Source organism: Oncorhynchus mykiss, chromosome 3, assembly GCF_013265735.2.
Source record: "Oncorhynchus mykiss isolate Arlee chromosome 3, USDA_OmykA_1.1, whole genome shotgun sequence".
Classification (NCBI taxonomy): domain Eukaryota; kingdom Metazoa; phylum Chordata; class Actinopteri; order Salmoniformes; family Salmonidae; genus Oncorhynchus; species Oncorhynchus mykiss.
In genome coordinates this window covers 11,175,128-11,187,221 of record NC_048567.1, presented here as the reverse complement: position 1 = coordinate 11,187,221, position 12,094 = coordinate 11,175,128, and positions in this window count along the sequence as shown.

The following is a 12,094-nucleotide window of genomic DNA, read 5'->3' as shown; positions in this document are numbered from 1 at the left end:
AATATGAATCGGGTTAAGAATGCTACCTGACCTTAATTGTAGTCATTCTTCAATCAATGATTGGGTGCACTACTTTGTTTCACAAATGTTTTTGTCTTATAGATAGATGTGTGATGTGTGACAGTGACATGACAGGAACAAGGACAAATCAGTTGTCCCACAGTCTGCAGTGTTACTTTTCTGGTTCCATGTGCTACAAGTAAGTTTAATGAAAGTATCTGACAGCCTCCTTTCAAAATTCAGTGCCACAATGATTCATTGACATATTTACATATGAACATGAAGGGTCTAAAAAAGCAGGGTCTAAAAAAGCAGAAAAGTTATTTTCTCTCTCAGGCAGTACATCATTGGCTAATAAGACAAGATGGAGGAAATCTTAGGGATTCATCAGCAAGGAATGCTGTGATAAGAGGAATGGTGTCTCTAAAGCATTGCAGTGCAGTAAGTTACGCATCTGATATTGTGTAACATAATATTGTTTCAACTTAATGGTGCACTCCTTAGTCCTAATGGAAACATGAAAGGTAGCCCTGCCACATAATGCTGAAGAATGACGTAGGAGAAATGTTTACTCTCTCAAATTCATAGTCATAGTACCCTCTCATGACCATGCTGAACTCGAGAGCTTCCCCCCACCCCTATATTTCAGTTTTAAAGCAAGTTTGCTGCACGTCTACAGATTTTACCATGGGGCAGAGAGAAAGGTTTTTCAATTTTATAACTAATTTTCTGCAATGCTACTCATTTTGCTATGGGGCAGAGAGGAACATTTGCACTTTTACAGCTAATTTCCTGCAATTCTATACAAACGTACAATAGGATGGAGAGAAATGTCTTGCAGTTTTTTTATTTGATATCTGAGTGAGACTAACAAAATCAATGGAGGCCCCCCGGCTGGTAATTCAACCATGTTAACAAGTTTAGATAGCTGGCCGCTAAACTACAGTCGTGGCCAAACGTTTTGAGAATGACACAAATATACATTTTCACAAAGTCTGCTGCCTCAGTTTGGATGATGGCAATTTGCATATACTCCAGAATGTTATGAAGAGCGATCAGATGAATTGCAATTAATTGCAAAGTCCCTCTTTGCCATGCAAATGAACTGAATCCCAAAAACATTTCCACTGCATTTTAGCCCTGCCACAAAAGGACCAGCTGACATCATGTCAGTGATTCTCTCGTTAACACAGGTGTGAGTGTTGGCGAGGACAAGGCTGGAGTTGACTCTGTCATGCTGATTGAGTTAGAATAACAGACTGGAAGCATCAAAAGGAGGGTGGTGCTTTGAATCATTGTTCTTCCTCTGTCAACCATGGTTACCTGTAAAACACGTGCCGTCATCATTGCTTTGCACAAAAAGGGCTTCACAGGCAAGGATATTGCTGCCAGTAAGTTTGCACCTAAATCAACCATTTATCGGATCATCAAGAACGTCAAGGAGAGCGGTTCAATTTTTGTGAAGAAGGTATATGCAGCAGTTTGGGCTGCCTTGCTCGTTGCAAACTAATTTGAAATAATTGTATGTAATTATGACATAACATTGAAGGTTGTGCAATGTAACAGCTAATATTTCGACTTCTGGATGCCACCCGTTAGATAAAATACGGAATGGTTCCGTATTTCACTGAAAGAATAAACGTTTTATTTTCGAAATGATAGTTTCCGGATTTGACCATATTAATGACCTAAGGCTCGTATTTCTGTGTGTTATTATATTATAATTAAGTCTATGATATTGATAGAGCTGTCTGACTGAGCGGTGGTAGGCAGCAGCAGGTTCGTAAGCATTAATTCAAACAGCACTTTACTGCGTTTGCCAGCAGCTCTTCGCAATGCTTCAAGCATTGAGCTGTTTATGACTTCAAGCCTATCAACTCCCGAGATTAGGCTGGCAATACTAAAGTAACCATTAGAACATCCAATAGTTGAAGGTACAGTGCCTTGCGAAAGTATTCGGCCCCCTTGAACTTTGCAACCTTTTGCCACATTTCAGGCTTCAAACATAAAGATATAAAACTGTATTTGTTTGTGAAGAATCAACAACAAGTGGGACACAATCATGAAGTGGAACGACATTTATTCGATATTTCAAACTTTTTTAACAAATCAAAAACTGAAAAATCGGGCGTGCAAAATTATTCAGCCCCCTTAAGTTAATACTTCGTAGCGCCACCTTTTGCTGCGATTACAGCTGTAAGTCGCTTGGGGTATGTCTCTATCAGTTTTGCACATCGAGAGACTGACATTTTTTCCCATTCCTCCTTGCAAAACAGTGAGGTTGGATGGAGAGCATTTGTGAACAGCAGTTTTCAGTTCTTTCCACAGATTCTCGATTGGATTCAGGTCTGGACTTTGACTTGGCCATTCTAACACCTGGATATGTTTATTTTTGAACCATTCCATTGTAGATTTTGCTTTATGTTTTGGATCATTGTCTTGTTGGAAGACAAATCTCCGTCCCAGTCTCAGGTCTTTTGCAGACTCCATCAGGTTTTCTTCCAGAATGGTCCTGTATTTGGCTCCATCCATCTTCCCATCAATTTTAACCATCTTCCCTGTCCCTGCTGAAGAAAAGCAGGCCCAAACCATGATGCTGCCACCACCATGTTTGACAGTGGGGATGGTGTGTTCAGCTGTGTTGCTTTTAAGCCAAACATAACGTTTTGCATTGTTGCCAAAAAGTTCAATTTTGGTTTCATCTGACCAGAGCGCCTTCTTCCACATGTTTGGTGTGTCTCCCAGGTGGCTTGTGACAAACTTTAAACAATACTTTTTATGGATATCTTTAAGAAATGGCTTTCTTCTTGCCACTCTTCCATAAAGGCCAGATTTGTGCAATATACGACTGATTGTTGTCCTATGGACAGAGTCTCCCACCTCAGCTGTAGATCTCTGCAGTTCATCCAGAGTGATCATGGGCCTCTTGGCTGCATCTCTGATCAGTCTTCTCCTTGTATGAGCTGAAAGTTTAGAGGGACGGCCAGGTCTTGGTAGATTTGCAGTGGTCTGATACTCCTTCCATTTCAATATTATCGCTTGCACAGTGCTCCTTGGGATGTTTAAAGCTTGGGAAATCTTTTTGTATCCAAATCCGGCTTTAAACTTCTTCACAACAGTATCTCGGACCTGCCTGGTGTGTTCCTTGTTCTTCATGATGCTCTCTGCGCTTTTAACGGACCTCTGAGACTATCACAGTGCAGGTGCATTTATACGGAGACTTGATTACACACAGGTGGATTGTATTTATCATCATTAGTCATTTAGGTCAACATTGGATCATTCAGAGATCCTCACTGAACTTCTGGAGAGAGTTTGCTGCACTGAAAGTAAAGGGGCTGAATAATTTTGCACGCCCGATTTTTCAGTTTTTGATTTGTTAAAAAAGTTTGAAATATCCAATAAATGTCGTTCCACTTCATGATTGTGTCCCACTTGTTGTTGATTCTTCACAAAAAAATACAGTTTTATATCTTTATGTTTGAAGCCTGAAATGTGGCAAAAGGTCGCAAAGTTCAAGGGGGCCGAATACTTTCGCAAGGCACTGTATATGAAATACAAATGGTATAGAGAGAAATAGTCATATAATAACTACAACCTAAACTTATTACCTGGGAATATTGAAGACTCATGTTAAAAGGAACCACCAGCTTTCATATGTTCTCATGTTCTGAGCAAGGAACTTAAACGTTAGCTTTTTTTACATGGCACATATTGCACTTTTACTTTCTTCTCCAACACTTTGTTTTTGAACCAAATTAAACCAACATGTTTCATTATTTATTTGAGACTAAATAGATTTTATTGATGTATTATATTAAGTTAAAATAAGTGTTCATTGTTCATTCAGTATTGTTGTAATTACAAATATATATATAAAAATCGGCCGATTAGTCTTGGCTGTGTGCTTAGGGTCATTGTCCTGTTGGAAGGTGAACTTTCGCCCCCAGTCTGTGTTCCTGAGCGCTCTGGAGCAGGTTTTGATCAAGGATCTCTCTGTACTTTTCTCCGTTCATCTTTCCCTCAATCCTTTAGTTCTCCCACTAATAAGCCCTAGGATTTCATTTAGAATATTGTGTGATGTGTATGTGGCATTGTGGGTTGTGGTGCTAAACACCTTGGCAAGTTCCTTGTCTTTTCAGAGAGTATATTCCATCATAGACAGAAAAAAAGTCCACTGACTCCCCCCCCCTCTTGACTTTATTGCGTCCAATGTCCCCCTCAGTGGTTGCTGGTTTGAAACAAGGGCTCAATAAATGTCCACAATCGCCGACACTTACATGTGATTTCTTGCCAGCTGCCCATCATTAACAAGTGTTGACACCTGAGTACCCATGCCCAAACTAGTTTTTCTTTTCCACAGTACAGTGCATTTAAAATGCTCTTTGCGTTATGCATGCCTAGCGAATCCATTAATATCAATAGCATGCTTCCAGTTAGAACACCCAGATTTGTTGAAGGCCTTGTCTGCGTTAACATTGGACCCAACACAGAACTTTCGACATGGGATTTTTTTTTTTTGCATCTGCAGTAACCAAGTATTACAGACACTCTCTTCCTATGAACCAGTTGCAATTAAACAAATGTTTTTGGACAGAAAACCTACAGCTAGGGTAGGATTCTAGGCTAACCGGGGCTGGCTCCTCTGTTCCAAGATCGTCAGGAACAGTCGGAGGTGGAATGAGCCATTATCCTGGCAGAGCTTGTGAAAGAGGGGGAAGGCTCTGCACGCGGAGCTAGCTGGAGCTCGGCAGCATCATCACTGCTGGGCTTGGTGGCGGCCTCTGTGGTTTGATGCTGCTGCTGCTCATTGCTCTCCTTCGGCTTTGTTTGGATACTTTGGCGGAGCCAATGTTTGATATCCATCGTGGCAGTGGGAGATTAGCTGGTTTGAGCTGGCTAAATAGGCTAAGGCTAATAACACTTTTTACAGATAGCTAAGAAGAGAACTAAACTATGTATTGGTGTAAGGAGTGAGGCAGAGTTGAGTGAAGCAGCTTCAATGGTAAACTTGTCCCCACCCTTATAAATCAAAATAAAATGTTACAGGAGGAGGCGCATCACGTTTTTCACTTAGCCTACCACAGATGAGAAGCTGTTTTTGCCTGTATGGTCTTGGCTTCATTACAGCCAGGGAGATGTAGTTGCCGGTTAGGCGCTGTTCAGGGCTTAAATGCCAGACGATAACTGTAATGTGTGGACCAGTGGCGCAACAATATTTTTGTTTTTTGCGCTTGACTGAATCTGGGGGACGACGTGCTCGGGAATGCGTGCGGATCGCGAGATTGACAACAAACAGCCCCGGTGAATGGAAGCTTTGTGCTGCCCACCGCAAGCCCGAGAACAAAAGACTATGGCCACTGAGTTCGGACACAAAAGCACGGTCATGCAGAAATCATGAGACCGACACAGTGGGTGGTAAAACAACAGTAAGAATGGCCTGCTCATTTTAATCTCGATCAACACTTTCTAATCTTCATTGCCCACCAATTCCCTGTCTGGAACCTGACAAACTCTCCTGCCTAGACTACTGCATAATAATTAGTTTACTAAATATTGCTGTTCTTACCAATTCTGCTTTCATGTACCATATTACTTTTTTTATCCCTCACAAATGGCCCCCCCAAAAAAGATTTATTGGGCTTAGCCAACACACTACCTCTCTAAATTCAGAAGAACAGAGAGAAAACTCAGAGAGGACAGGACATACTAGCGTGGTAGTGACAGGTGTGCTGACCTGGAAGATGGATGGATGTCTGTTGGTACAGAACAGAGGCAGGCTGCGTATAGAGAGGGCCTGACCAGGGCTTGTTGGAGCTGGTCTGTGGTGCATTGTGGAGGAGGGTAGGGTGAGGGTATGAAGTGAAGAATGTTCTTAATTAGAACAAACGAGGCCTGGACTCTGCCAGAGAGTGGAGGAACACAGTGAATGAAATGACTAGATAGACACTGTTCTCTCTGCTAGTAATGGACCTGTCAACATACTGCTGCAGTTACTGTGTGTGTGTGTGTGTGTGTGTGTGTGTGTGTGTGTGTGTGTGTGTGTGTCACTTCGGAAGAACTTAATGCGGGGTGCTGCTGTTTCATTTTGTGTATGCACTTCTGAAAAACGTCTTACATTGGAATAATTTAGCAGACACTTAACCAGAATGACTCACGGTCAGTGCATTCAAATATATTTAGTAAGGTAAAACAACCACAAATCACAGTCATTGCGAGTAGACTCCTCTTCAAAATAGCCGTTATCAGCAGAATCAGTGCCAGCGAGATAAGACAAATTCAGGTATGAGTGCAAGAAATATACGGTTTGTGAAGAGTTCTGTTTTCAAAACTCGGGGAGGGATACTGCTGTTCTGTCTTTCTCTGTCTGCAGCTGTGAGTCTTGAGCGAACTTCCTTTTCTGAAACAGGAAACTGTGAAATGAGAACAGGAACCAGTCACCAAGTGCAGCAGACAGATTCTCAGAAGTGTGATCATGCAGTGAGAGCAGACCACTGACTTCCACTTGCATCCTCCATCCTGCACGAAACTCTAGACGTCATGCCTATGAAACCCTGCCCGTTCTCCAAGATGTCATGCCTATGAAACACTGACCGTTCTCCTAGAGGTCATGCCTATAAAACCCTGCCCGTTCTCCAAGACATCACTGCCTATAAAACCCTGCCCGTTCTCCTAGAGGTCATGCCTATAAAACCCTGGCCGTTCTCCTAGAGGTCATGCCTTTGAAACACTGACCGTTCTCCAAGATGTCATGCCTATAAAACCCTGCCCGTTCTCCTAGACGTCACTGCCTATAAAACCCTGCCCGTTCTCCTAGAGGTCATGCCTATAAAACCCTGCCCGTTCTCCTAGAGGTCATGCCTTTGAAACACTGACCGTTCTCCAAGATGTCATGCCTATAAAACCCTGCCCGTTCTCCTAGACGTCACTGCCTATGAAACACTGACCGTTCTCCTAGAGGTCATGCCTATAAAACCCTGCCTGTTCTCCAAGATGTCATGCCTATGAAACCCTGCCCGTTCTCCAAGACGTCACTGCCTATAAAACCCTGCCCGTTCTCCAAGACGTCATGCCTATGAAACACTGACCGTTCTCCTAGAGGTCATGCCTATAAAACACTGCCCGTTCTCCAAGATGTCATGCCTATGAAACCCTGCCCGTTCTCCAAGACGTCACTGCCTATAAAACCCTGCCCGTTCTCTAAGATGTCATGCCTATGAAACACTGACCGTTCTCCTAGAGGTCATGCCTATGAAACACTGACCGTTCTCCTAGATGTCATGCCTATGAAACCCTGCCCGTTCTCCTAGAGGTCATGCCTATAAAACCCTGCCCGTTCTCCAAGATGTCATGCCTATGAAACACTGACCGTTCTCCTAGAGGTCATGCCTATGAAACACTGACCGTTCTCCTAAAGGTCATGCCTATGAAACCCTGCCCGTTCCCCTAGATGTCATGCCTATGAAACACTGACCGTTCTCCTAGAGGTCATGCCTATGAAACCCTGACCGTTCTCCTAGAGGTCATGCCTATAAAACACTGACCGTTCTCCTAGAGGTCATGCCTATGAAACCCTGCCCGTTCTCCTAGATGTCATGCCTATGAAACACTGACCGTTCTCCTAGAGGTCATGCCTATGAAACCCTGCCCGTTCTCCTAGATGTCATGCCTATGAAACACTGACCGTTCTCCTAGAGGTCATGCCTATGAAACCCTGACCGTTCTCCTAGAGGTCATGCCTATGAAACCCTGCCCGTTCTCTAAGACGTCATGCCTATAAAACCCTGCCCGTTCTCCAAGATGTCATGCCTATGAAACCCTCCCCGTTCTCCTAGAGGTCATGTCTATGAAACACTGACCGTTCTCCAAGATGTCATGCCTATAAAACCCTGCCCGTTCTCTAAGACGTCATGCCTATAAAACCCTGCCCGTTCTCCAAGACGTCATGCCTATGAAACACTGACCTTTCTCCAAGACGTCATGCCTATAAAACCCTGCCCGTTCTCCAAGATGTCATGCCTATAAACCCTGCCTGTTCTCCTAGAGGTCATGCCTATGAAACACTGACCGTTCTCCAAGATGTCATGCCTATAAAACCCTGCCCGTTCTCCTAGAGGTCATGCCTATGAAACACTGCCCGTTCTCCTAGATGTCATGCCTATGAAACCCTGCCCGTTCTCCTAGAGGTCATGCCTATGAAACCCAGCCCGTTCTCCTAGAGGTCATGCCTATGAAACACTGACCGTTCTCCTAGAGGCCATGCCTATAAAACCCTGACCTTTCTCCAAGATGTCATGCCTATGAAACACTGACCGTTCTCCAAGATGTCATGCCTATAAAACCCTGCCCGTTCTCCAAGACGTCATGCCTATGAAACACTGACCGTTCTCCAAGATGTCATGCCTATAAAACCCTGCCCGTTCTCCAAGACGTCATGCCTATGAAACACTGACCGTTCTCCAAGATGTCATGCCTATAAAACCCTGCCCGTTCTCTAAGACGTCATGCCTATAAAACCCTGCCCGTTCTCCAAGACGTCATGCCTATGAAACACTGACCTTTCTCCAAGACGTCATGCCTATGAAACACTGACCTTTCTCCAAGACGTCATGCCTATGAAACACTGACCGTTCTCCAAGATGTCATGCCTATAAACCCTGCCCGTTCTCCTAGAGGTCATGCCTATGAAACACTGACCGTTCTCCAAGATGTCATGCCTATGAAACACTGACCGTTCTCCTAGAGGTCATGCCTATGAAACCCTGCCCGTTCTCCAAGACGTCATGCCTATGAAACACTGACCTTTCTCCAAGACGTCACTGCCTATGAAACCCTGCCCGTTCTCCTAGAGGCCATGCCTATGAAACCCTGACCGTTCTCCAAGACGTCATGCCTATGAAACACTGACCTTTCTCCAAGACGTCATGCCTATGAAACACTGACCGTTCTCCAAGATGTCATGCCTATGAAACACTGACCGTTCTCCTAGAGGTCATGCCTATAAAACCCTGCCCGTTCTCCAAGACGTCACTGCATATGAAACCCTGCCCGTTCTCCTAGAGGTCATGCCTATAAAACCCTGCCCGTTCTCCAAGACGTCACTGCCTATAAAACCCTGCCCGTTCTCCTAGAGGCCATGCCTATAAAACCCTGCCCGTTCTCCAAGACGTCACTGCCTATGAAACCCTGCCCGTTCTCCTAGAGGTCATGCCTATGAAACCCTGCCCGTTCTCCTAGAGGTCATGCCTATGAAACACTGACCTTTCTCCAAGATGTCATGCCTATAAAACCCTGCCCGTTCTCCTAGACGTCATGCCTATGAAACACTGACCTTTCTCCAAGATGTCATGCCTATAAAACCCTGCCCGTTCTCCTAGAGGTCATGCCTATGAAACACTGACCGTTCTCCTAGAGGTCATGCCTATGAAACACTGACCTTTCTCCAAGATGTCATGCCTATAAAACCCTGCCCGTTCTCCTAGAGGTCATGCCTATGAAACACTGACCGTTCTCCAAGTTGTCATGCCTATGAAACACTGACCGTTCTCCTAGAGGTCATGCCTATGAAACACTGACCTTTCTCCAAGATGTCATGCCTATAAAACCCTGCCCGTTCTCCTAGAGGTCATGCCTATAAAACCCTGCCCGTTCTCCTAGAGGTCATGCCTATAAAACCCTGACCGTTCTCCTAGAGGTCATGCCTATAAAACCCTGCCCGTTCTCCTAGAGGTCATGCCTATGAAACACTGACCGTTCTCCAAGATGTCATGCCTATAAAACCCTGCCCGTTCTCCTAGAGGTCATGCCTATGAAACACTGACCTTTCTCCAAGATGTCATGCCTATAAAACCCTGCCCGTTCTCCTAGAGGTCATGCCTATGAAACCCTGACCGTTCTCCAAGAGGTCATGCCTATGAAACCCTGCCCGTTCTCCTAGAGACCATGCCTATGAAACACTGACCGTTCTCCTAGAGGTCATGCCTATGAAACCCTGCCCGTTCTCCTAGAGACCATGCCTATGAAACACTGACCGTTCTCCTAGAGGTCATGCCTATGAAACCCTGCCCGTTCTCCAAGACGTCATGCCTATGAAACCCTGCCTGTTCTCCAAGTCGTCATGCCTATGAAACCCTGCTCGTTCTCCAAGTCGTCATGCCTATGAAAACCTGCCCGTTCTCCTAGAGGCCATGCCTATGAAACCCTGCCCGTTCTCCTAGAGACCATGCCTATGAAACACTGACCGTTCTCCTAGAGGTCATGCCTATGAAACCCTGCCCGTTCTCCAAGTCGTCATGCCTATGAAACCCTGCTCGTTCTCCAAGTCGTCATGCCTATGAAACCCTGCTCGTTCTCCAAGTCGTCATGCCTATGAAACCCTGCCCGTTCTCCAAGTCGTCATGCCTATGAAACCCTGCCTGTTCTCCTAGAGGCCATGCCTATGTAAGAATATTTTAAGATAATATACAATGCAGAGGACGAGAGGACGAAAGGTCAAGAGAGTACTAACGATCATTAGGGAATTATCAATGGAAATAGTTGGTTTTCAGTTCAACATCTGTTTAGAATCTGTGTAGGAATGTCAGTCCTGGACTCTTTCCTACGTGTGTCACATTTTCATTGGTCTGAATCGTCTGTACATTGAGTCTAAAATAGAATACTTGTTATTTGGCCATTGGCCCAATTTTACTACAAGGAATTCTAATCTGTCAACCACAGGCTAGGGCTGGGGTTTATAAATTACACCGTGTCGCTTTGTTCTGTGGAGAGAATCACAGGGGAGAATCACTGAGGACAGGGGAGAATGAACATCTATCATCTACCTCCCCACATGATTTGTTCTCTTTCAATAAACCTATTTCCCCCCCCCTGATTTTCTTTGGGGTCTGTGTTATTGAAGAGTAACATCAACTGCCAACACCTATGAAACCCTGCCCGTTCTCCTCCAAGACATCACTGCCTATGAAACCCTGCATGCCCTCCTCCAAGACATCACTGACTATGAAACCCTGCATGCCCTCCTCCAAGACATCACTGCCTATGAAACCCTGCATGCCCTCCTCCAAGACATCACTGCCTATGAAACCCTGCATGCCCTCCTCCAAGACATCACTGCCTATGAAACCCTGCATGCCCTCCTCCAAGACATCACTGCCTATGAAACCCTGCCTGTCCTCCTCCAACTTCTTATGAAATATCTATAAAATGAGAGGGATGTAGAGGCACCTTCACCTCGGAGAAGGAAAACCCTGCATAAGAAACAGTTTCAACTATCCATAGAAAATCTGAATGACATGCAATGCTTAAGTCTAGTTTGGAATCTGTTTGCTTTCAGCCCAAAAACAAGTAAATCCTGACCAATACAAGAGGAATTTGGTCATTTGACAGGGACCTAAAAGTTTGATTACGTGGGATTGACAGACATGACTTCTGTGTAGTCTATCACTCTCTCCCTCCGTCACATCCTGTCTGTGGTCGCAGAGCTGTTGCCAGGGAAACCAATCGGCCAACATCTCCACTGGTCACGTGGTCTCGCTAAGCCAATAACATTGCTATGCCAGGGAGCTATGAAAGCCTGCTATAGTCAGAGGGAGGGGGAGAGAGAGGTGTTTGTGGTGTGTTATGTGCACTCAGACACGCTCCATCTCCACTCCACTGATGTGGTCATGATATACAGCAACAACAGTTTTTTGTTAGAAAAATCTGCAGACATTCTCACTGATCAGAAAGCTCTTCAAGATTGCCAGTATGCAGAAAGTGGTTACGTCAGCAGAAATGCATTGAATTAATCCAACACTGCCACCCTGTGTTACAAAGTGGGCATTGCATTGATCTTATTTCTAGTAATGACTACTGCCATTATATGGAGATTAACTGCTATGGAAGACTTGGAAGCTGCAGAATCAATGTCAGTCTATGCTGTGACTGAGCCCAGTCATAACATGTATAAGATTGATTGGAATTTCTCAGTCAAAAAAAATGTGCCTAATGACCAACAACTATTTAATAGACCGACTATCACAGAAACATAATTGTAACTCAAACATGTCCAGCTGAATTAAGTGGTATATGTATTTTCAACATTCAATGTCTCTCC